The sequence below is a fragment of the Maniola hyperantus genome, chromosome 20, assembly GCF_902806685.2.
Source record: "Maniola hyperantus chromosome 20, iAphHyp1.2, whole genome shotgun sequence".
NCBI lineage: Eukaryota > Metazoa > Arthropoda > Insecta > Lepidoptera > Nymphalidae > Maniola > Maniola hyperantus.
The window spans coordinates 12948330-12974918 of record NC_048555.1 but is presented as its reverse complement, the minus strand read 5'-3'; the positions used below and the strand labels follow the sequence as shown (position 1 = coordinate 12974918).

The 26589-nt window shown below is 40.2% G+C and overlaps 1 protein-coding gene across 1 annotated transcript in view; it reads left to right on the top strand.

The window, feature by feature from the left end:
* The first annotated feature begins 729 nt into the window (after positions 1-729).
* The window catches only part of LOC117991744 (small ribosomal subunit protein uS4), a 100205-nt gene continuing 74345 nt past the window's right edge, over positions 730-26589 (top strand). Inside the window, exon 1 of the mRNA XM_069505478.1 lies at positions 730-735. The gene's annotated coding sequence lies outside the window, so the exon portion shown is untranslated. The remainder of the gene's footprint in view (positions 736-26589) is intronic.

Here is a 26589-nt window from a genome sequence, read left to right as displayed (position 1 = left end):
ACAAATCTATCCAATTCTTCTTTTTCGTCGTAGCACTCTTGGCAGAGCGGTCGTGGTCATCACGAAGCAACGTGTTTGGGGGCAGATGTTATATGCCACACGAGCCAATTCTCCCTGCTGGCCGACAGCCTGGTACACTCGTGCAAAGGGCCGCCCACAACAGAGTTAATTTGGTCGGTCCATCGCATGGGCGACCTTCCCCGCCCTCTGGTGCCCTCCACCTTGCCATGCGCGACAAGTCATGCCAAGACGCTCGATGGAGTCACTCTCACGCCGGGAGACGTGTCCGAAGAACTTTAATATGCGACTCTGTTCTATCCGATTACCCATTCATAAAGTCAGAAGCATTCAATGAAATCGCCTCATTCACAAAATATTGCAAACATTTTTTGAGTCATCAATGAATCCTTTGCCCTACAATCTACACATCTACACCGCAACCACACGAGTAGTGCCGCAACACCGCCACACCGTGCGAAAACGCCATCTTCACCAGGGCTGTCAAATTTTGTTTATTTTCATGGAAGCGATCTAATCTTGACTCATTTTCCTGTACAAAAAATATTCTATGTCCTTCCCTGGGATGCAAGCAACTGTGTAGGTACCAAATTGTGTCAAAAGCGCTCAAACACATGAGCCGTGAAAAGCTACGAGACAGACAGACAGACACAATGTCATATAAATATAATATGCGAATTCATTGTTTTTTTTCCATCGAGTTACTAGTTGCAGCTTGTTTTAAAACTTTATTCATTGTAATTCCCAACGAGTCACACTGTAGCTTGGGTGTGACTCGATGGGATATTTTTTCGATCGATTCCCAACGAGTCACAGTATTACACGATTGGGTGTGACTCGATGGGATATTTTTTCGATCGATTCCCAACGAGTCACAGTATTACACGATTGGGTGTGACTCGTTGGGAACCCAGCCTATGCAGATGGGTACGGATTGGGGTTGTCAAATGGTCAGGAAATTATGGAAAATTGCTCTAACAGACTTGACAATGACAAAAGCTCTTACTAAAACCTAGTTATATTTGGAAATTGCAGCCATAGTTTCTTAATCTAGCTTTTTATTAAATTCGTAGGTAAACAGGTATTTAAACTTTGAAATGATAACCTAATTTTGATACCCTCGAAATGGATCTCGTGTACCTGGTAACCATTTATCCCAGAATTGTCAGACAGGTTTGTTTCGTTTGTCTAGTGGGTACAATAGATCTGTCACCTGCGGTTTGGAGTTGGGCCAATTAGGCGAATCCCATTGTTCTATTTACTAGTATTTTAGTGTTTTCGGCGTGGGAACGGGTCTTCTAAATACATTCCTTGCCATTGTACAGTCACGTCGCGATGAGACAATTTTACGGACAGCGCCAGTTCCTATTGTTAGTTTACTCGTCCTAAGTATTTCATACTTCCATTCACATAGTTTTTTCGAAGGCTTTTTCTAATATCCGTTTTTTTAATTCTCTGACAGGTTTGCGCATGACAACAATCCCGAACCTGTATGTAACCTGTCGATAAGTTAATTCGACGTGACAGATAACAACATTGCTTAAGTTTAATTTATTTTAAGGCCTAGATAGACTTCTTATAGGTGTTGCTGTAATGTGAAAGTAAAGAACTACATATTTTTGTAATTTTTTCAGTGGTTTCAGGAGGTAAGGAAACCTAAAAAAACTAGAAGAAATATTTGACTATACTATCTTTACTCTGTGTGTGAATATAGTTAGGTAGGTAGGTATAACATAAACAAAGGTGTTTCTATGAGTTGCAATAGGAACAGCGCGAGCTGACCTATATTGCGTAGGTACAGACTAGGTGTAGATAGTCCAAGAGACAGCAGACACATTTACAAGTCATCGGATACATAAACAAAACAAGTCGTAAATTAATAAAAAAATTAAAAACACCACTGGCCAAAAAATAACTAAAAAGTAAAAAATCACGTTTGGAAATAGCACCATATAGTCACCAATTTCCAAAAAAATTCAAAAATAATAATAAATAACAACGTCACTTGGGATGATTCTAAAATAAAATCCCGTGGGAACTCTTTGATTTTACGGGCCAAAAGTAGGTAATATCCGTTCCCTGGGATGTAAGCTAACTCTGCGCCAAAGGAGACCGACCATCTCCCATACATCATTGGGTCCAGAACTTGAACCGTTACAAGTTCCAAATTACTTAGTGTGATTTTTTTGATAAAAATATCTCCTTTTGACTGCTTTAAGTTCAGTTTGAGTGACAATTGCATAATCAAGATATAGGTATGGGCGCAAATCCATGGTTGTCCAAGGTTAGGTTGCGTTAGTTAATGCGTTCTTTGAACACTATCTTTGCATAATTAGACGACTAGTGAACTGTTTGAATTGATTTCCGTTAAATACATAAAATAATCTATCTATATATATAAAAGGAAAAGGTGACTGACTAACTGACTGACTGACTGACTGACTGACTGACTGACTGATCTATCAACGCACAGCCCAAACTACTGGACGGATCGGGCTGAAATTTGGCATGCAGATAGCTATTAATAAAAGGAAAAGGTGACTGACTAACTGACTGACTGTCTGACTGACTGACTGACTCACTGATCTATCAACGCACAGCCCAAACTACTGGACGGATCGGGCTGAAATTTGGCATGCAGATAGCTATTATGACATAGGCGTCCGCTAAGAAAGGATTTTGGAAAATTCAACCCCTAAGGGGGTGAAATAGGGGTTTGAAATTTGTGTAGTCCACGCGGACGAAGTCGCGAGCATAAGCTAGTCCAACATAAAATTATAAAACATATCCTACTGTACACCATCCCACTATACAATCTACATTTCGACAAAAACACAGACATTTCCGTCAATATTTTTCTATATAAATATAGAGAAATATTGCTAAAGCAACTGCATTTTTCTAATTATTTTTTGTGATTTTGGTTTACCATAAAATAAAGGATTTTTCCAATTTTTTTTCTGTAACAAGACTGGGCCCAAAACTCGGCGGTCTCCTTTCGTCTGAAATTTGGCCGTGAAAAGCAAGCAGATGGACAGTCAGACGTGACACTTTCGCTTATTTTATACAATTAGGTATACAATTAGTATTATTTTAAATTGGATAAAACTTACAGCAGTCATCTCTTGCGCCATAGACAGGTAGTGTCGTAATTTACGTAGACGCCCTTACAGAGTACATTCACCACAATTTACTATTTTAGTTATTCTAAAGTATTTTATAATTTAGATATTGCAGTTTTTACAGTCGCTGTGCGTAGGCAGACTTGTAGCTAATCAATTATTATATCTGACCTAGACTACGTATTAATTATTACACGACTGCCAAAAAAGGAGTGTAATGTTTTGAATGAATGAATGATTTATTTATTCAATAAAATGCAGGTACAATAGGTTGAAATAATGTCTGATGAGCCCAGGGTGAGCCTTAAACATTATACCACTGTAACTGGTGTTTGAATACCTATTACCTTAAATTAAATTAAAAATATAAAAATAAGTAAGGATTGAAATATAATGTTACTATACCTACATATTTTCAGGGATCGTACTTATATGTGATTTTTTATTCCGCCATAACTTCTAATATTCCTGAACAGATTTGGATGAATGGGTTGTCGTCAGAATCCTTACATCATCCCAAGATACAGTGCGACAAGGCTATTTGGCGCGTGGCGAAAATCGGAACTAACGTTGCCGTCAAGTCTCCCCTTTGTTCTTCTTCTTCTAAGCCTTTCTTCTCTAACAGCGCCCTCCTGTCAATGTCATTCAAGTGCCAAGAGAGCCTTGTCGCACTGTATATAATTTTTTGAAAAAAAATCAAAATGGCGGCTGTATAGCGCCATTTTCAAAATATGTGAAAAATTTTACTCTTGTCAGTAGGATTCAGGAGTTCAAGAAAAATTTCAATTGCAATGTCATATAATTTATAAAGTACTAGGTACCTACTAAATAACAAGATTTTCCGCTTCTTTCCAAACAGCTGGAGCCCCTACATCGGTGTCGGCGGAAAACTCCTCCTACGCGCTTCCTTGTCTAGTGTGGTCTAGTAAGGAAGTTAAGTCATCGAAATCCACATTTACCAAACCAACATAATCTGTAGGTAATATCTATTACAAAAGGGCTAGGTACGAGCAGCTGATGCCCGCGGTAACTCTTGGATTTTCCTAAGTAAAAATTTTTTTTTTTTTTACTACCTACCTACATAATTATGTATTTTTAACATTAATGTTAGATATTAAGTACAAGATTGTGACACTTAAATACCTACCATTGTAATTAATGTAAACAGTTGTAACTCTCGATATTTAAGTGAACTATTGTGTTCTTTATTGAGAAATAAATGTCTTTAAACCGAAAAAGTAGCCTGTGACCCTCTCCAGGTCTTTAAATATATTTATGGAAAAAAAACCGGCCAAGTGCGAGTCAGGTTCGCGCACCGACTACGGTTAGGTACTAGGTACCTACCTAGGTACATGGGGAATTTCATTCAATAGGTAGGTTCAATCGTCAACAATATAATCGTCGCCTCTATAATGGGGAGTGCTCTGAAGAGTTGTCTGATCTCATTCCAACCTCCTTTTTCGACAACCGCCCCGCACGCCACCGCAAACAATTCCACCCTCACCACCTGGGCGTCTGGTGCACTTGATCACCCGTTGTGCCAGATCCTTTTTTCCACGCACATGCAAACTGTGGAATCAACTCCCTTCGACGGTGTTCCCATTACATTACAACATGGGGTTATCCAAGGGGCGGACCAACAAATTGCTGAAAGGCCGGCAACGCATCGGTGGTTCCTCTGGTACAAATGTTCATGGGTGGCGGTAATCACTTAACATCAGGTGACCGGCTGCTCGTATGCTCACCATTTTTATTAAAAAAAACCGGCCAAATGCGAGTCAGGCTCGCGCAATAAGGGTTCCGTACTACAGTCTTATTTTTTCGACATTTTGCACGATAATTCAAAAACTATGACGCATAAAAATAAATAAAAATCTGTTTTAGAATGCACAGCGGAAGACCTTTCATATTATGATATCCCACTTGGTATAGTTATCTTACTTTGAAATTTGAAAATACTAATTATTAGTAATTTATTACCACCAATTAAATTTTTTTGTGTGATGTAACCACAAATTCACGGTTTTTAGATTTTTCCCCTAATACCAGCTATAAGACCCACCTACCTACCAAATTTCATGATTCTAGGTCAACGGGAATTACCCCTCAAGAAATCTACAGAAGACAGCCGACCTAGACCTAGACCTAGAGAAGACAGACAGACAGAGAGACAGACAACAAAGTGATCCTATAAGGGTTCCGTTTTTCCTTTTGAGGTACGGAACCCTAAAAATTATGTTATAGTTGATGATGTAAGTAAGTAACAGCGTTTCCCTAGATGTGCCAAAAAGTTGAGGCCGCGTGAATCATAGAGTTTATAGTTACAGTGTAGACGGTGGTCCGTAGGCAAATCGCCGGCATCCTGCTTACGACAATTGGTGTAATGGCGCCGCTTCCCGCGCAAAAGTGACGCGCGACCAACATGGCCGCCCGTGCCGCCGACAAAGTGACACGTTCGGAAATTGAATAATCATATTATTATTTTGTCAGCTACACTCCTTGCGTAAGATAAGGATACTAAGATAGGTATAGATAAGGAGTAGGTACCGAAGTAAAAAAACCGGCCAAGTGCGAGTCACGCTCGCGTATCGAGCGTTCCGTAGTACAGTCGTATTTCGACATTTTGCACGAAAAATCAAAAACTATGATTCATATATATAAATAAAAATCTGTTTTAGAATCCACACGTGAAGCCCTTTCATAATATGATACCCCACTTGATATAGTTATCTTACTTCGTAAACTGAAAATAGGTAGGACTAATATTATTAGTTCATGACCACAATTTAATTTTTTTTGTGTGATGTAACCACAAATTCACGGTTTTCAGATTTTTCCCCTAATGTCTGCTATAAGACCTACCTACCTGCCAATTTCATGATTCTAGGTCAACGGGAAGTACCCTGTAGGTTTCTTGACAGACCGACAGACGGACAGACAGACAGACAAACAACAAAGTGAGTTTTTCCTTTTGAGGTACGGAACCCTAAAAATGTAGGAGTTTTGTATTCCGTGGACACTTCTCTCCGCACCGCCCGCTGCGGGCGATAAGACGAAAAAGTTGTATAGTATAGTATATTGAAAAAAAGTTGTCTAGTGCTGACGTCACTAAAATGGCGGCCACGCGCATTAGCAATTTGCGGGACTAAATACCACGATGGCAATCAAGCGCGAACGTCACATAAATAAAAGTTATGTCATAATTTGTAATCGTTGTGAATGTTTATGGACAGACATCCCACGAAGGCGATTAAAATCGCATCACCAAAACAATCAATATCGAATGAACTAAAATATTTCCAATACGTTATTCAGATAACAATCGGATGTATTTTAATAGAATTTTTATTGGATTCCAAAGTCAACTAGGTCGTTATTGTTAATGTTCCGTACTATGGAATCACCTCCGTGTCTGCCTGTCTGTCTGTCACAGAAAAGCTGTACATCTGAAACTAAGCACATATTATTGTACCTACACAATTCTTAACACATCTAGGTACCTACATCAGAGTCGGCACAAAAATCTAGTTAAATCCTTTTCCTCTGGGATAATGCTCCCTAAGGGATAGCAATTAGCTTATATCAGTAGATTTAGATTAGACTAGCCTATTCCCGCAGCTTCGTCCGCGTGGACTACACAAATTTCAAACTCCTATTTTATCCCTTTAGTAGTTGAATTTTCGAAATTTTGGTTTTGGTACAATTTATATAATAGGCACAGTAAGTTTGTTTGTATAATGAGTAATCTCTGAAACTACTGACTCGATTTTGAAAATTCTTTCCCCAGTAGAAAACTGCATGACATATAAGGCTATATTTCATTTCAAAAATTAGAGATCCCTACGAAAATTGCAATAAGCTACCCGTACGAAGCTGGGGCGGTTCGCTAGTAGAGAAAAACAGGTCAAGTCGGAGTGTAGTCAATGAAATAATGAATGAAGTCATACATAAAACGTGTTGTGTGATTGTGGGCTGTGGGCTGTGGCCTGTGGCCTGTGGCAGACGCGAGTCGAGTCGAGCGCTGGAAAGCATCGGGCACCGCGACTCCGTTTAGAAAACTGAGTAAACAGTGCGAGCTAAATCTCTCACGGCAGAGGCTTCGACTAGGGTGACCACGACTAGAGGATTACAATCACAGAAATCTTAGACTAAGTATAGTATTGTATTTCACGAAGGCCAGTGACTCATGCTTGTGTTTAAGTCGTATCGGTATAAGTAAGGTACAGTAAATGTGTGCGTTTGACAGCGCTTGCTCGCGACTGATTGGTCCGACATGCACGCACACTTACGCAATGCCCGTGTATTTGATGTAATCACAAGTAAAGTTCACTCGCCTTCGTGAATTGCAAGAACTGTAAAATCTAACGGTTACTTACTACGGGCACAATACATATTATAACTAACTAGCTGATGCCCGCGACTTCGTACGCGTGGATTTAGGTTTTTAAAAAATCCCACTGAAACTACTGTACCGATGCAAAAAATTACGTCGATCCGTTGCTCCGTTGCGACGTGATTGAAGGACAAACCAACAAACAAACACACTTTCGCATTTATGCCCAGAGAGAAAGAAAGAAAAAAGAAACGTGAAAAAGAAAAGATGACGTGACGCGAGAGCTCAGTGACTCGTCAACTTGTGACTTTTTTTTTGTATAACCTGCCGCAGCGTGTAGATATAATCTATGTTACTGAAGCCTTTCGGAATTCAGCTTTTCGGGAGCCTGGAAGTCGTCGAATCTACAGCAGGCGGCAAGGAATATTGTACATCGAGCTTTAGAAAGCGATAGCGGCTTCGTAGTTCGTAGAGCGGTGTCTCTGTCCTTGAGACCGACAAAACGTCACATAGTTATGAGTGATAGAGACAACGCTCTACGAAGCCGAAATGTCGTTTCTTGCCGGCTACTGTACGAGCGTTGATGTTGCCAAGTGGCTTATTTATTTTTATAAAGTTTAATGTTTTCAAGGGTTATGAGACAGTCCGCGAATGCCGTGAGGGCTGGTCGCCGCAGCTCCACCGCCAGCCTCGCGTGGGAGACACCATGGGCCGTACAAGGCGCGGTGACGTCACCACCGGACTGGCTGCGGCCTGTGACGTTGCACATGCTTCCATGAGATGATGCATCGCTCGAAAGTCGAGAAACAAATCATTCTATATCCCAACTGGTTGTAATGTACCTATAATTACTATAGTACGCGACAGGTCGAGATGGTAATCGGGGTAGGGACGCCCCACACACCCGCTGCGCAAACCTGGTGCGTGATAACGCGGGTGTCGGGCGGGTGTGCGGGGCGTCCCCCCACCTCATACCCTGATTGTCATCTCGACCTGTCGCGTACTATAGGCACCACAAGCTACACCGTCACAGTTCAGAACAGTTATAGAACTAACAAAACGTCGAGGCTTCGACGTCACTGGCAGGCGTCAAATGTTAGTACATATTTTGACGCAGGTAGACCTAAAGCCCTATTTTTCTTTGATTTTACGTTACCATAGCCTAAATATTTGACATATCGTCGGTTCAGTATCAATACTTCTGTTAGCCAAGCCTGAAACTATCCCTGTTTATCCTGTTACAAACCAAAGATAAAACCTTTTAAAAATGCAAAAGTATGGCGAAAGTGTGTTTATTTTCGGGTTTGTCCTTCAATCACGTCGCAACTCAACGGAACAACGGATCGACGTTTTTTTTTTTTTTTTTTTTAATAGATATAGCGAGCAAGCGAGCAGGCGGGTCACCTGATGTTAAGTGATTACCGCCGCCCATGAACATTTGCAGCACCAGAGGAGCCGCCGATGCGTTGCCGGCCTTTTAGGAATTTGTTGGTCCGCCCCTTGAATAACCCCATGTTATAATCTAGTGGGAACACCGCCGATGGGAGTTGGTTCCACAGTTTGCACGTGCGTGGAAAGAAGGATCTGGCGCAGCGGACAGTCGAAGTGCACCAGACACCCAGATGGTGAGGGTGAAATTCCTTACGTGATTTTTAATGAGTAGGAGAGTGACATAGGCTACTTATATCCCGGTAAATCAAAGACTTCTCCACACATAATAATAATCACTACCCCTATTATAAATGTGAAAGTGTGTTTGTTTGTTGGTTTGTTGGTTTGTCCTTCAATCACGTCGCAACGGAGCAACGGATTGACGTGATTCTGTGCATGGCTATAGATAAAGACCTGGAGAGTGACATAGGCTACTTTTTATCCCGGAAAATCAAAGAGTTCCCACAGGATTTTTAAAAACCTAAATCCACGCGTACGAAGTCGCGGGCATCAGCTAGTGAAGAAATAATAACTAAATTCCGACATTCCGCTCGATTCATAAAGCACAAACAAAAGATAGAGTCTATGCCTACTAGAAGAAAGAAAAATAAGAAAATAGCTCCTGAGAAAATTAACAGAAGAAACAGATTTCAATCATTAGACCATCATTAGACCTCCTAGAAGAAAGAGTAGACGACGAGACAAAGCTAACCAAATCTTAAATTTGTGTCGTGCAAAAGTGTTAAATGCGATGAACGTGCGAAGCGATTTTGTGAACAGTTACTTGAGACATTTTACGCTAAATGAGATTAAACTCTCCAATTAAATATCGACTCTACATTACTATAGACGGAGAATTCATAATAGATAGCTCCGTTTTCTTGACACTGGGCTTACCACTGTAAGCAAATATAAGGAAAACGAAAAAATACTTGTATAACCGAAAGATAATTTCAGTAGAATTATAAAAAATAGCAACGCAGGACCATAACATTTCATTATTGATTGATTTTAAGTTTTTGGGATCCCACAAAGCGTTGAAAGCTTACAAGTTAAAATTACTAACTAGATGATGCCCACGACAAGTAAAATTGTGTCAAATTTAATGTCAAAAATACGATTTTAGTCCTTATTTTACAGGTGAAATCAAGGGTGAAATCCTTACTTTTGACATTTTGACAAGACAGTTGACACATAGAGTTAAAATGGTGCGTGAGGAGTCATTTTGTACGGACTATACATTTTTATAAGTCCCGTGGGAACTTTTTGATTTTATGTCACCCTCCACAGGTGAGTTACTGTACCTACATATAAGTTCTTTGTTGATTATACTAGTTAGGAAGGTCAAACCACTAACCAGTAGTAAGATATTTTTAAAGCTTGTGTCGAAAGTTTAATTTTTCTAGAATCTAGATGTTCAAAATGTATGGCTGTGGAAATACTTGCGGCATTCCGAACCAGTGGTAAATTAAAACTACCTGACTATTCATAAGCACTTTTAAAAAGTTTACATGAATAAAAAAACATTATATTCTATTCTATTCAAGAGACCTATGTCCAGCTGTGGACGTCTACTGGTTAAAACGACACGGATGATGTCAAATAAATGACAAATTTACTATGAAAAAAAAACTACGACACACGAATTTCAGATAGAGCAGTGGTATTTCGTAAATTCTAAACAATATTTTCCAGACAATAAAGTGTTTATGTTATATCTCGATCACAATCGCTGCCCGCTGTAAACAAAATAATGTCAATGCCTTTGATAGATTGTTTACAACTACCGCTGCCCATTGTACAAGACCTCTAAACACTAGTTTTTTCTTAAATAATTGTCTACAAATCAATCCATAATATGAAAGAAAAAGCTGACTGATTGCCTGATTGACTGACTGAGTAAACGCATTTTCCAGCGATTAAAAAAAAGCTATTATGACGTAGGCAGCCGCTAAGAAAGGATTTAAAAAAAATTCAACCTTAATCTAAGGGGATAAAATAGGGGTTTAAAATTTGTGTAGTAGGTACATGTGGACGAAGTTGAAACCATAGTAGTTGAATTTTTTTTTTAATGCAGCAGGGGAAAATCCTCATGGACACCCGTAGGTAGAGCCGGACTCTTACCGGCTAAAAACCCCTGCTGTCTTCTTGTTGACCGTGTACCCGCCTTTCAGCCTACAACACAGCAACATTCTTGTCTTTTACTCTTTTCCTCTTCTTTTTTCTTCGTCTTCCTTTTCCTTCATTATTATTTCAGCAAAGTCTGTTATAGCTGTCCAGTTTTTCTCATTTTCCAGCATTTTTTCTATTAGATTTTCTACTGTTATGTCTCCCATTCTACTGACGATCTCTCTTCTCTCTTTTTCCCACTTTGCACATGCAAATATTGTGTGCATCGCATCATCAACTTCGCTGCAGTAAAAACATCTAGCATCTTGTCTTTTACCAATGCGTACGAGGAAGTCCATGAATATCCCGTCCCCTGTTAGAAGCTGCGTCAGTCGGTAAGACAGTCGGCCATGTTGTCTATTTGTCCATTTTTCCAGGTTTGGAATGAGACAATATGTCCATCTACTTTTGGTCGAGCTATCCCACTCTCTTTGCCATCTTGCGAGGGTTTCCTTTTTCGAGGTTTTGTAGTATCTGTGTATAGTAGTTGAATTACATTTTACCTTAAATGATTAGGTAGGAATTATAAAGACTTAATGTCTTTGATTATGAATCATGGGCGTGTACCTAGGAAGTACCCTGTAACTAAACCAGTAACTACACAAATGTTGTTATGTAAGTGTTCTCTGGGGTGGCCCTGAAGATTCGACCTTAAAGAAGGTGCTAACGAATACCACAGATAACAAGGTACTAGGACACAATAACGAAGCAGAAGGTAAACGAATATTGATCTAACATAAATTAAGTTAAATTTTGAAGGGAACGCAGGATCATTGAACCTACCTGATCGCGCCTCGCGCCCGCATCGACTCAATCAAAGGGAGTCATATCATGAAGATATGCTAATTCACTTCGCGAAGACAAACCTAACGAACGTCTGGTAGGTAGCTACTAGCTAGTAAGGTTATTATTATTGATTGCAACATGGAAGAAAAACTACTTTAGTCCAGGTGTAACTACTAAAAGAAGATGCGAATTGCGAAGGCATAGTTAAGTAATCATTAAGAATGAATGAATGAATTACTATGCTTTATTGTATCCCAAGAGAGAAATGCATATATGCAAAATAAAATAAACATAGTTCAATTGGCGGCCTTATCTCTTTTTTATCGATCTTGAGGCAACCAAGTCAACCGATAGACGTCCACAGCTGGATATAGGTCTCTTGAAATGACATCTACTCACCACGGTCTTGTGCTGTCAGAATCCAGCGGCTTCTTGCGACTCGTTTGATGTCGCCTATCCATCTAGGTCCTAGTAGGAAGTCTTCCAACGCTGCGCTTTCCGGTGCGAGGTCGCCATTCCAGCACCTTACGGTTTTTCAAACTATGTGCCCTGCACATTGCAACTTCAGCTTCGCAAGTCGCAACCCGCTGAGCTATATAAGTTAAACTACTACATATCTACTCAATCTCATCTATGATCTATCTACTAGTTATTACTTAAACTTAGTCAAATGATGTTCTAAAGTACCGGTCCCCTTACAACCTAATAAAATTTTACCTACGTAAGTACTCTAAAAACGCCGTAAAGGAATCATTTTATCTCGTTACACAAAGTAGATAGAGGCCGATTCTCTTGTACACAATCTCTAAACTAAACTAAATTAAGAGGTCGAAATCTAGTTGCTATCCGTTTCCGCAAGCAACGTTATGAAAGGGATAGCAATAGATTTAGACGTGACATTTTAGTTTAGTTTAGAGTTTGTGTACAAAGGAATTAGCCCCAATGTCCTAGAAAAATGAGCTAAAATATAATTTCCTTCGCCACTGAGTCACAGGCCACAGTCATAGTCCGCAGCCTAGTTAGTAGCTAGTTGTAATACCTCAGCTATGTGACAATGTGGGCCCTAATTGGACATAGCACCGAGGTATATCCGTGGCCCTACCGCGGTTGTTTGACAGCTACAATGTCACGATCGCAATCATCTCTGATTGGTTAATGCTCGCTCACTATTGGCTACAATGCATTGTTGCAACAAGAATGGCACAAATTCAGCCAATCAGAACAATTGAGATTGTAATAATGATTGATGCAGGTTTTAGACAATCGCCCTACAGATCTCTACGATATAGTCACGCGACTTACTGGCACTGGTCTCTCTTTAAAAGTACTATGTGATCTATTGCAAAATATACTTAAGTAGATATTTAGGTGCTGTCTACCTCATCGTCGTGGAAATTACGGCCATCTCACACGTTTCTATTTTCACGTGGAACAAGCTTTTTCGGAGAAATTTAATAAACAGTACCTAATGTCAAGCTCCAAGTGGCAAGCTATCTCTGTGTAATCAGCGACGAAGCTTTTGCTTCATAATTATTGTCATAGAGCAATGAAACGATGACCTTCGAAGATTTCCACAAGAGACGATAAGCTTTAGGAAAGACTTCCTTGTTGTACTTGTACAATAAAACTGTGTTTTTTTTAAAAAGCTCTGTAACTTAGGCAGCTGTTGTCTCTCCGCTGAGGAAAAAGATTCTAAGTATACAGGGTTAAATAAAAAATAACAGAAAGCTCTCAGCACGTAATTGTTATCATTACAACTAACAACTTATGTTCTATGACTTTTTTGAAGGACAAAAACCCTAAAAATAGGTAAACTCGCTCAGCTTAGGGGAATAGTTAGGTTCCTAAAATAAAAATAGTCAAGATATAAAACCACGACAAGAATAGACTCATTAAATCATCTTCAGCTCTCTAAAAATGTGCTAGCACTAACAAGGTGTTACATCGCAGAACATTCCTTCAACGACTACTTAGCAGGAAAGTTGGAAAGGAAACAATCGGTAAGATCTGAGGCCATCTGAGATGCTATGTGCTGTTAGCGGTGACGCGGCGTGGGAACGATGAGGCTCCAGGCTGTCTAGATTGAGGCTGAAATATATGCTGACGTAAGTAGCCGACTTCGGGAAAGGGCTTGTCTTAGTTGTCCAAGTATCAACCCTTTTATGCTATAAGTCCCGCAAATTGCTAATGAGCGTGGCCGCCATTTTTGTGACGTCAGCACTAGACTGAAGTTTCGAGCTGATGGATACGTTAGTATAATATTCTGTGCTGATGGTATATTTTTACTTAAATATGACGTCAAAATGAGGTCATTTCGATGTTAATGAGACATGGTTCCAGCGCAATAGCAATTTGCGGGATTTATATTAGTCAATATCCGCGACTTCGGGATTTACTAGGTTTGTAAAAATCCCGTAAGAACTCTTTGATTTTCCAGGATAAAAAGTAGCCTATATCACTCTCCCGGTTTTTGGCCTTAGTTTATATTTTGTCATCCTTAATTCTATGGCTTGCCTTGGTTAATTACATATTTTAACCAATTTTGTATGTTTTTAGGGTTCCGTACCTCAAAAGGAAAAACGGAACCCTTATAGGATCACTTTGTTGTATGTCTGTCTGTATGTCTGTCGGTCTGTCAGGAAACCTACAGGGTACTTCCCGTTGACCTAGAATCATGAAATTTGGCAGGTAGGTAGGTTTTATAGCAGACATTCGAGGAAAAATCTGAAAACCGTGAATTTGTGGTTAAATCACACAAAAAAATTAAATTGTGGTCATGAATTAATAATTAGTATTTTCAATTTTCAAAGTAAGATAACTATATCCAGTGTATCATATGAAAGGTTCACCTGTGCATTCTAAAACAGATTTTTACTCATTTTTAAGCGTCATACCGTCTATGGTCATACAGTAAGATTGACTTAAAACGAGACAGATTTATGTAAGAGATATAGCTCTGTCTCGATTTAACCGGATAGTTTTTGGATTATCGTGCAAAATGTCGAAAAAATACAACTGTAGTACGGAACTCTCGTTGCGCCAGCCTGACTCGCACTTGGCCGGTTTTTAGGGTTTTTTATTTAAGTCATAAAGTTTAAATTAAACAATATTATGATGTATTTTTAATATTTTATTAGGTATCAATATTTGGCCGACGCTCGTCATATGATACGTCCATGCATTACCCCATGTGGGTAGACGAGCAGTTATGTGGCCGTAAACGCGGCGCTTACGTCACTTGCTCCTTCCTCACTCCTCAGCCTCCATCACTTGATGGCAACGTATACGACCTCCGTGGCGCAGTGGTCTTATAAGTGAGAGGTCCTGGGTTCGATTCGTGGCTAGTTACCACCCTACTGGCAAGGCCGTGCCAAGCGATTTAGTGATCTGATACGATGCCATGTAGAAACCAAAGGGGTATGGATTTAATAAAAACTGCCATGCCCCTTCCAGCTTAGCCCGCTTCCATGTTAGACTGCATCATCACTTACCTCCAGGTGAGATTGCAGTCAAGGGCTAATTTGTAACTGAAGAAAAAAACCGGCCAAGTGCGAGTCAGGCTCGCGCACCGAGGGTTCCGTACTACAGTCGTATTTTTTCGACATTTTGCACGATAATTCAAAAACTATGATGATGATAATTTATACAAGAATACATTACCAGCGCTGTGGTCTTATTAGTGGGAGGTCCCGGGTTCGATTCCAGGCTGGGGTTTGGGCTAATTAACACCCTACCGGCAAAGCCGTGCCGCCAAGAGATTTAGTGTTCCGGTACGATGCCGTGTAGAAACCAAAGGGGTATGGGTTTAATAAAAACTGCCATACCCCTTCCAGGTTAGCCCGCTTCCATCTAAGGCTGAATAAATAAAAAAAAATTGGTCTTAGAAATGCATCGTCTCCTTAGTATGTAGGTACTATCAAATGAGATCACAGTCAAGGGCTTGTAATCGGAAAGAACACACACTTGTTCCTAAGGAGCTATCAAAAAAACCCCTTTTTACATGGATAATTTCGCTGATGACTTTCAAGTTCGACAACTCATCTGGACCAATTAGCTTTTTATAGCAGCGCATGCTGGATGAGGCCACTCGGCTCAACAATGGCGTGTCAGCGCGCAGGTGTCACGTGCGAGAGGATTTTTTCATCCCTCCTGCGAGCTCGCGTTCGAGGACCTAAAAACTGCTACAGACAGACGGTACAGCCACGGTAATGTTATCTATATATTACCGTGGTGCAGCTTCACTTTTCTTTTTTTCTTTTCAGCGTTCCGTACCCGATGGAGTTGTGAATAGTGGTTAGGACGTCCGCCGACTAATCGGAGGTCGGGGGCTCGATCCCGGGCACGCACCTCTAACTTTTCGCAGTTATGTGTGTTTTAAGTAATTAAATATCACTTGCTTTAACGTTGAAGGAAAATATCGTGAGGAAATCTGCATGCCTGAGAGTTCTCCATAGTGTTGAAGGTGTGTGATGTCTACCAATCCGCACTTGCACCTGTCGGGAATCAAACCCGAGACCGCACACTTATAAGGCCACAAGCGTTTTTTTTGTGAAATGGTGATAATAAAAAGAATACCCGGCTGAGTTTGTTGTGGGTTCTCCTGAGACTTGGGCGCGTTTGTGGGTTCTCCTGAGACTTGGGCGCGTTTGGAATCCTCGTATAGCTGTAGTTTTAAGTTTACTTACGTAATTAATTATCACCAATTTTTTATTTTTATTTTTAATATTCTTTATTGTACACCAAAAAGAAAAGACACAAAAAGAAACATGTAAAAGAAGAACATACAATCAGCGGCCTTATCGCTGTGAAGCGATCTCTACCAGGCAACTAGGTTGAAGAGGATTTAAGGGCTAGTGAAAACTGGGTTTAAGGTGTACGTAAGTTGTTAGGGAACATAAAGATAATAATTATAATATAAGTAATATGTACCATCTAATAGTGTACAATAAATAGTACCTACTGTAAATAGATGATTTTAATTTTTTGCGTTCTACCACTGCGCCAGGGAGGTCGCCGCCGGCGCCGGTCGGTGTATAAAACAACATGCCCACAACCGCACTTGCAATATCAGCATGATCTATGTTGGTGTTTGTCGCACGTGCCGCCATCTGGCGCAGGAAGAGGCACTCGAGCGCGCAGGGCTTCGCCACTCCGCACTCCACGCCGATCGACAGGCTGACGCTAAACGAGCCAAGGGGGCTCGCGAAAAACGCGCACAACTGCAAAAACTAAGTTTCGAGACTAATCCTTTAAAATGCAAGAATTAATTAAGTCTATGCTATTAAGACTATGCTATTTGACGACCTCCCTGGCGCAGTGGTGAGCGCTGTGGTCTTAATAGTGGGAGGTCCCGGGTTCGATTCCTGGCAGGGGTTTGGAATTTTATAATTTCTTTTCTGGTCTGGTCTGGTGGGAGGCTTCGGCCGTGGCTAGTTACCACCCTACTGGCAAAGCCGTGCCGCCAAGCGATTTAGCGTTCCGGTACGATGCCGTGTAGAAACCAAAGGGGTATGGGTTTAATAAAAACTGCCATACCCCTTTCAGGTTAGCCCGCTATCTTCTTAGACTGCATCATCACTTACCACCAGGTGAGATTGCAGTCAAGGGCTAACTTGTATCTGAATAAAATAAAAAAAAGCAGCATTAGACATTTTTAGGGTTCCGTACCTCAAAAGGAAAAACGGAACCCTTATAGGATCACTGTTGTCTGTCTGTCTGTCTGTCGGTCTGTCTGTCAAGAAACCTATAGGGTACTTCCCGTTGACCTAGAATCATGAATCTTCCATCTTAGACTGTATAATCACTTACCACTAGGTGAGATTGCAGTTAAGGGCTAACTTATATCTGAATAAAAAAATAAAAAAAAGCTTCATGGCAAGAGTGGATAGGTATTAGGTATCTTTTTTTTAAATCACAGGATAGACTTGCGCTTGACGACAATGCGTTAAGGAAAACAATAATGGTATTGGAGCGCGCTAGCTTAGAAGATGTCTCACTCTTCTTTCTCTTCTTTGTAACTCATAAAATAATTTAAACTCAAAATCAGCCGTTGACGGGTTAGCTGCGTTTACTTGCGCTGCAGCTCGGCACTCGGCAGTAGGCACAGGTGCTGAAGGAAAAACTGACGCGACTGGTTTGTGCACTCGGAGATATTGTTGCGGGATCGATCGCCGCATTGTATCGGCTATTTGTGCGCGTGCTTGCCGCCCGCCACTCGCCAGCCGCCACTCCTACAGGATCATGGTATATTTTAGAACTTTGCCCTGTGCGTGAAGTAAAAAGTTGTACACTTATAAGTAACCAATGACTTCTATGTACATATTTTATTATACATACATAACTTGCAATATGCCCGCAACCTATCGTCTGCGTGGACTACACAAAATTCGACCCCTCTTAGGCGTCGAATTTTCAAAAATCCTTTCTTATAAGTACCCGTAGTACAAGATTTTACGTCTCACCAAACGAAACCAAATTCGAGAGTCGAAATACTTCCGCGTTACAGTAACCTGGATCTTAAATTCCTTGTTTTAAAGCTCAAGTTTGTCTACACTTCTACAGCCAGCGCTCCAAGCGGAAACATTGCGAAATTAAAATCAGTGGCATTGAATATTTGACTTCAATTCAAGGCTGTTTAGGTCCATTTTACTGTAACGCGGAAGTATTTCGACTCTCGAATTTGGTTTGGTTTGGTGAGACGTAAATTTTGTACTACGGGTACTGCATAGAAAGAGGGTAGTTCGCTACTGGCCTTGACAGCTCGAACTGCATCTCTCGCAGCACCGCAGCCCCGTCGTGACCACGACCCGTGCGATTGGGTTGAAATATCGACAAATAAAAACAGAAATTAATCGTGGTATGTATCCGTAATATTCATTAAAATATAATCCATTATGATCATGATTAACTCATCGCCAGCCCACTACAGAGCACGGGTCTCCTCTCAGAATGAGAAAGGTTTGGCCATAGTCTACCACTGGAGAACTTTCAGACATGCATCAAACCGTTATAACCTAATTCGAAGGTTCATACTTCATACTAAGCATACTTAAGTATAAAGGAAGATACAGTTTACTCAATTATGGATAAAGTGTACCTACCTATATAAACAGTAGTGGCTGAATGTCTCACGAAAGTGGAGCATCCAAATGAGCCATTTGTCATGCAAAGTCGCCGCCGCCATTAGTGTGCTAATGATGAAATCATGCCGAAAATTAACCAACTACAATAATTCAATAAAACATCCGCAAACCAGCACTTCTGGTTAAAGTGGCTGCAGATGTGCCAACAAGTCGGCAGCCGACATGGTTCCTATAATAGCTTTATACTCTATCCCATACAAATGACATAGACCATTTTGAGTGGCCACCCAATCACAAATGAACCTATGTTTTCTGTACTACTCTATTAGAGAAACTATGTTTTCATAAAACATTCGAAAACAGTTTCGTTTGTGATTGGTTGGTGACCCAAAAGAGTTAACGCCCAATGAGTTTTTTGTCAAGTTGTCATTTGTATAGGATTACATAACTGAGAAAGCCCAATATAACTGGTCTCCGTGGATATAGTATAGTCTAAGGGGCAAGGGCTAAGGAGTGGATACAGAAGGCAGTATTTATTGAAAATGCACCTAAGTTTAACGAGCTTTACCCTTGAGCTTTGATTTCCGGTGGCCTAGGTCCTGCCAGAATGAAAGAAATATAATCTTCGGTTAAGTAGGTACTTAAAAACATTATTCGAAGTCCAAGGCGGTTAAATGTAGGTGACCCCGCACCGGAAAACGCGGCGTTAGGAAAGCCCCATCTGGGTAAATGTAAGAAAGAAAGAAAACTGGTTTATTCATCTTATGCCTAAGGTACAAACACACTTAAAATTAATAGTTAGTAGATAGTAGTTAGTAGATAATAAGAAGTACTTAATAATTAATTAAATCTAAAATGTGACGAATAACGATCGATCTTAATCGAGTGGATGGGAGCTGTAGTACTTGGAAATTCTTTCATCAGTGGATGAATGGATATCAAAGTGATAGCAATGAGGAAATAGGGGGTTGATATGAATTTTACGCACAACAGGTGCAAACGTTTAAGTGCGGAAACCAACCCAGAGTGAACAAGTAAGAAGAGGAATGAGTCGAACCAACTGATAGCGTTGGAAGTTGGCACGTCTATAGATGCTACAGTAGCCAACATAATGGATTCTCCGGTTGGATTTCACCAAGCGACTATCAGCGCTGGGTTTAGTGTAACACGGTGCACTATGGCTTTACTTGTTAAGGCTTAGGATGTTCAGCGATGGGCCACGACTATCGTACAGCGAATATCGTAGTATGTACCTCTGAAGTCTGAAGCATTAACGAATCATTGCGTTTGATAAGATATTTCTTTACAGACTTAGATATGGTAGTCTTCTTTCATGAGGCAACGAAGAAGGCAGTCAGTGAGGAGTGAGGACGTATTTTCAAACGTACCACACTAATGTGACGATCACGGCACTAGCGATTCGATTACTTGAAGGATGGAAAAGGATTTTTAAAAATTCAAGCTTACTGACTTTCTATCAACGCACAGCTCAAATCACTGCATGGATCGAGTTGAAATTTGACATGCAGATAGCTATTATGACGTAGACATCCGCTAAGAAAGGATTTTTAAAAATTTAACCCGTAAGGGGGTAAAATAGGGGGTTGAAATTTATGTAATCTCGAGTTTAAGCTAGTAACAAAATAAAGCTTATTAAATAAATAAATAAAAATATTTTTCATTCAATTAAACTTTTAAAGGGTCTCTTGAATCGTCATAATATATATATATAAAAAAAAAAAATGCATCTACCACTGGTTCGGAATGCCGTTCCTACCGAGAAGAACCAGCATATTAGAGTGTTGTAATGTAAGACGCTGGTACAAGAAGGTCGTGGCCGGCAAGGTAAGCGGTTACCGGTGATGTAGTAGGAAGCTTTTCGCGGAGCATAATGACAAAGTGGGCCAGACACGTAGGCATGTTAATTGTGCTATAGTGTTGTAAGCCGCTGCTACATGAAGGTCGTGGCCGGCAAGGTAAGCGGTTACCGGTGATGTAGTAGGAAGCTTTTCGCGGAGCATAATGACAAAGTGGGCCAGACACGTAGGCATGTTAATTGTGCTATAGTGTTGTAAGCCGCTGCTACATGAAGGTCGTGGCCGGCAAGGTAAGCGGTTACCGGTGATGTAGTAGGAAGATTTTCGCGGAGCATAATGACAAAGTGGGCCGGACACGTAGGCATGTTAATTGTGCTATAGTGTTGTAAGCCGCTGGTACAAGAAGGTCGTGGCCGGCAAGGTAAGCGGTTACCGGTGATGTAGTAGGAAGATTTTCGCGGAGCATAATGACAAAGTGGGCCGGACACGTAGGCATGTTAATTGTGCTATAGTGTTGTAAGCCGCTGCTACATGAAGGTCGTGGCCGGCAAGGTAAGCGGTTACCGGTGATGTAGTAGGAAGCTTTTCGCGGAGCATAATGACAAAGTGGGCCAGACACGTAGGCATGTTAATTGTGCTATAGTGTTGTAAGCCGCTGCTACATGAAGGTCGTGGCCGGCAAGGTAAGCGGTTACCGGTGATGTAGTAGGAAGATTTTCGCGGAGCATAATGACAAAGTGGGCCGGACACGTAGGCATGTTAATTGTGCTATAGTGTTGTAAGCCGCTGGTACAAGAAGGTCGTGGCCGGCAAGGTAAGCGGTTACCGGTGATGTAGTAGGAAGATTTTCGCGGAGCATAATGACAAAGTGGGCCGGACACGTAGGCATGTTAATTGTGCTATAGTGTTGTAAGCCGCTGCTACATGAAGGTCGTGGCCGGCAAGGTAAGCGGTTACCGGTGATGTAGTAGGAAGATTTTCGCGGAGCATAATGACAAAGTGGGCCAGACACGTAGGCATGTTAATTGTGCTATAGTGTTGTAAGCCGCTGCTACATGAAGGTCGTGGCCGGCAAGGTAAGCGGTTACCGGTGATGTAGTAGGAAGATTTTCGCGGAGCATAATGACAAAGTGGGCCGGACACGTAGGCATGTTAATTGGACGCAATGACCACTGCGCGAGCGCCATTTAGGAAGCCGTGTGGGCCGAGCGACGCTGCGTCTCTAACCGCCACCAGCCTCGCGGACCCGTCCAACTGTACCGTGCCTGTTTGTTTGTTTTTGTTCCGTCATATCTACTAAACAAGGTATTCATCATCATCATGATCAATCCATAGCCGGCACACTACGGAGCACGGGTCTCCTTTTAGAATGGTTTGGCCATTGTCCACCGTGCTGGCCAATTATGGGTTTGTAGACCTCACTTACCTTTGAGAATATTATGGAGGACTTTCAGGCATGCAGGTTTCCTCATGGATGTTTTCCTTCACCGTGCAAAACTTGAGTCAATGCCCCGCCTACAACGCGGGATTAACTCCGAGTGGCCTACTTACGCAACGTTCGTTGACCTCTAGCGTCAGTCAGATGTTTTATTTGCAATATATCAAAATTTTTTACAAAATTGTAGGATTTTTTCATTTTTTTTTCGTGTTTTTTTTGTGGTATCATATACCACAAAAAATCATATATCAGTAATCATCAGTACTATCACCTGTCTTCGTTTTTGGCCGGGTTCTAGTTACACCCTGTATACAAAATGTTAGTTAGTACTCAGAAGAAGCTTTAGGAGGTCAAGTGACGCTGGCGGCAGCGACGCTCGATGTGTTCATTCACGGTTCCGCCGCAGACCTCATCAAATACTTAATGTTTTATTTCCTACGTTTTGTTCGGATAATGGAGACGAAACGTTTCGATTGTCTGCTGAGTGCTGACATACCTCATTTGTGCTAATTAATTTTTTTTTTTTTTTTTTTATTGATCACGTAAATTTCAATAATACATTTTAAAATAAACAGTTCGCCATCCTCTAGAAACTGTTAAAGTTTATGTGAGGATGGCGAGTTCGCGTTATACAAATTTAATAAAATCTAGGTAAAAAACTGTTATAAAAATTAAAAGCTGTTAATTAGTGCATATTTGTACATATAAAATATCGTTACATGAAACACTTCCTAGACCTAGACTAGGCATCCAAAGAGGCACCTAGATCCAGGAAGTGCCTCTTACAATTTCTTATAAAAATCGCTCTTTTACTGTAGGTATTTTGCAGAGTTACAGGTAAGTTATCTACACTTCTACACTAATAATATTATAAAGAGGAAAACTTTGTTTGTTTGTTTGTTTGTTTGTTTGTTTGTTTGTTTGTACTGAATAGGCTCAAAAACTACTGGACCGATTTTAAAAATTCTTTCACCATTCGAAAGCTACATTATCCACGAGTAACATAGGCTATATTTTATTTTGGAAAAAAATAGGGTTCCGTAAGATATTTGGGTTTTTCGGACACAAGGTGTAAAAAATCAACCAGAAAAGTTACTTATTTTGCGTACGCTGCCTAAACTATAAAAGATAGAACCATAAAATGTTCTAATTAATTGTAGATCTTATAAATATCTACAAAAAAGTCCGCGACACACTATACCCATCTATGTCGAGTGAGGCACAGCAACCATTTTTTTATTTAAAAATCTTGAATTTTTTTTGGACTACATTTAAACGCGTTTATTTTACTCATGCCATTAATCCTTATCAAAATAAATGATTTCATCACTAAGAACAGTTTATGGAGATAATATTTGGTCTTTGAATGATTAAAATTGGACGTTTGGTTTTGAAGTTATGGCGAAATTAAAATATTACGATTTCTGCTGCACGGCCCGTTGTATTATATAAAGAGGTAATGTCGTTAAGTTTGTTTGTAGGGGGTAATCTTTAGAACTACTGAACCGATTTTAAAAATTCTTTCACCAGTAGAAAGCTACATTATTCCTGAGTGACATAGGCTATACGGGATCTTTAAAAACCTAAATCTACGCGGGCGAAGCCGCGGGGATCAGCTAGTTCATTATATTTGCTAAGATATATGAACATGTTCTAGTTCCATACTTATTATTATTCTTAGGTAATTTAAACTTCTTGTAGTTTGGTAAGATGCGCAGCTTTCTGTTTCTCTCTTTACATGTTAGGTGCTTTATGTTATGATATTCTTCTTTCAGGATCGCCAGGCTAACCTTACTTAGCACTTACTTACGTACTTCAATTTGCCAATTCTAATTTGGTTAAAGAATTAATGTAGATGCATCATTCACCTACTTTTTTTTATTCACGTACAAGTTAGCCCTTGACTGCAATCTCACCTGGTTGTAAGTGATGATGCAATCTAAGATGGAAGCGGACTAACCTAGGAGTATGGCAGTTTATATTAAACCCATACCCACACACACACACGTACGTGGTGTCTACACGGCATCGTACCGGAACGCTAAATCGCTTTGCGGCACAACTTTGCCGGTAGGGTGGTAACTAGCCACGGGCAAAGCCGCCCGCCAGACCAGAAATTTAGAAATTATGAAATTCCAAACCCCTGCTGGGAATCAAATCCAGGACCTCTCATTAATAAGACTACTTACTTTACCACTGCGCCAGGGCGGTCGTTAAAATATTGTATCTTGACTTACCTACTTATTACTTTATCTGTAGTCTCTACTTGGTTGAGAGAGAGGTCGCCAAAGACACAGTGATTGGACAATATCACTACACATATTATAAATGCGAAAGTGTCTTTGTTTGTTGGTTTGTCCTTCGATCACGCCGCAACAGAGCAACGAATCAAAGTGATTTTTTGCATGGATGTAGTTAAAGACCTGGATAGTGACATACTTCTTATCCTAGAAAGAGAATTAAAGAAGCAGCTTTGACCGAGTGTTAACATAATTCATTTGGAAAAATAACGGTTGATAATGATGATGATTTATGATGATATTATTATCTAGATTCTAGTACTTAAGTATCTCACTAGATAATAATAGATTTAAGTACTTAGGAAAGAGCGAACCTTGTTTCGCACGCATTTAATATTACCCAAAAACCTGTCTGTGACAAATTTTTCGTCGAATTGTTCTTCGCGCTTATTATTTATAGGATTTTTATAAGGATAGCTGATACTAGATGAACATAAATTATATCTATACGGTCTGAACTCTAACTTAGGTACTTATAGTGCATTCAATATTAACTGGTGTGTTTCCACTTGAGACCGTCGTCGTGGCGGGTGAATTCAAAGTATCAACACTGGTTGGTTTGCAACAAAATATTTATGGTTGAATCGGCTCCTTTAAAACTGAATGGGCTCTATGAGTGTTTGGTTTATTACCCCTATTGTTTACGTGGCATGTTTAATGTAATTCTATTGTTATTGTTAACGACGGTCTCCAGTGGAAACACGCCAGTAAATATTGAATGCACTATACCAAGTGACGGAAGAATTTGAAATAGACGAAGACTGAAGTTGCCTGCATGGGCTTCGAATATGGAACCAGACATCTTATAACGTTCCACGCGTTCACTGTGTATAAAACACAGTTATAAAAATCTCTAAAATTGTATTTACCTAAATGTTAATTGCAACCAATTTAACCTATTTTGAGGCTTGGATTTAGTCAGTATAATCTGAGGCGGTTCTGCTTGGCTTCCCCCGAAGCATGTCGAGTATTTGTTGGCCGTCCGTCGTTCCTCGTTACACAGTGTTACGTAATTTACCACATTGCTGCCGATCACAACATTAACAAAAAATATGACGTAGTGCTAGATTATTCATACAAATATTTTTATCTCCGCTTTTCAACACATTAACCTATATTTTATGTGAGTAGATTACAACTAGGATTAATGATTGCGTATGTGATAGTAAATTATTTATCATGCAATTTTTAGGTGCATTGCAACTCTACCAGTCTAATTACATAGGTAATTACCTACCTGATATGATGAAATGTGGTGAAATTCAAGAAAAGTGCAAATTTCCAGTCTTATGGGCATTTCTTACAATGTTATGACTACATTATGAAAAATTAGGCAATAGGTATCTCCTTTCAATTTACTGTAGAATATTTTACTGACTCAAGAGTCAAGACTAGTCATCTTTTCGGACTAATGGTAAAAAGTCTTGCAATAAGTTTTCATTTTATTTCATTGCAAATATTTAAGTAGTAGATTAGATTAGCGCGATAAATAGGGCCAAACTTGGCGTCATTAATAGATCTTATTAATTTTATTCACAGTTAGGTTAAGTTTTGAACTGTATACAATTTATTATGGCAATAAACAGCTACTTTTCAAAGTATATTATGCCGTAAACTTTTTAATCCCTATTCACGACACGTCGACATCCTGCCCGCTTCCAGCAAAACGTTCCTCCTTCATAAGTATAGCTGTTAGTTTAGTATTGAACTCCGAAAAGGGCTTTAATCTACATAGCTCGTCTATTTCGGTCGTTGTCCATGAATCGGGATGTAGTGAGCATTTTGTTCGGGTATTTCTGGCGGGGCGCGGCAGGTTTTCGGGGAATGTCAACAAACAACGGGCACTCATTCAATGAACTCTATGCTACGCCGGTGGCGGACCGGTCCGAGGGTACCTATTCATAAAAATGCAGCGGGATCTTCAATGGACTGCCGAGTGTAGAGCGTCGAGAGACGCACGTACTTGATCCTTTGTGTTTTGTAGGGATATTCGGTGAGATTTGAGATTATTGGAAATCTAAGACTATAGATCAGATTCTGTATTCTGAGGACTATAGTAAGAAACCATAGAACTATAGAAGAAATTTATTGTA